Genomic DNA, 219 nt, shown 5'->3' on the forward strand with positions numbered 1-219 from the left:
CAGCAAGGTGAAGAAAGCAGTTCAAAAGGAAAGAAAACAGGCTGATATGGTGTTAAGAAAAAGGAACTTGAGGTTTAAAGAAAAAAAATGAACCGGGCAGAGGGAAGGAGGAGGGTTGGAAATAAATGTGACCTGGACTTCTCACTCACTCCGACATTTCAGGTCTCCACTCCCCACCTCATGGTTGGTGTCTTTCCCTTTAACTCAGCCCCAAAGCGC

Source organism: Equus asinus, chromosome 13, assembly GCF_041296235.1.
Source record: "Equus asinus isolate D_3611 breed Donkey chromosome 13, EquAss-T2T_v2, whole genome shotgun sequence".
Lineage (NCBI taxonomy): Eukaryota > Metazoa > Chordata > Mammalia > Perissodactyla > Equidae > Equus > Equus asinus.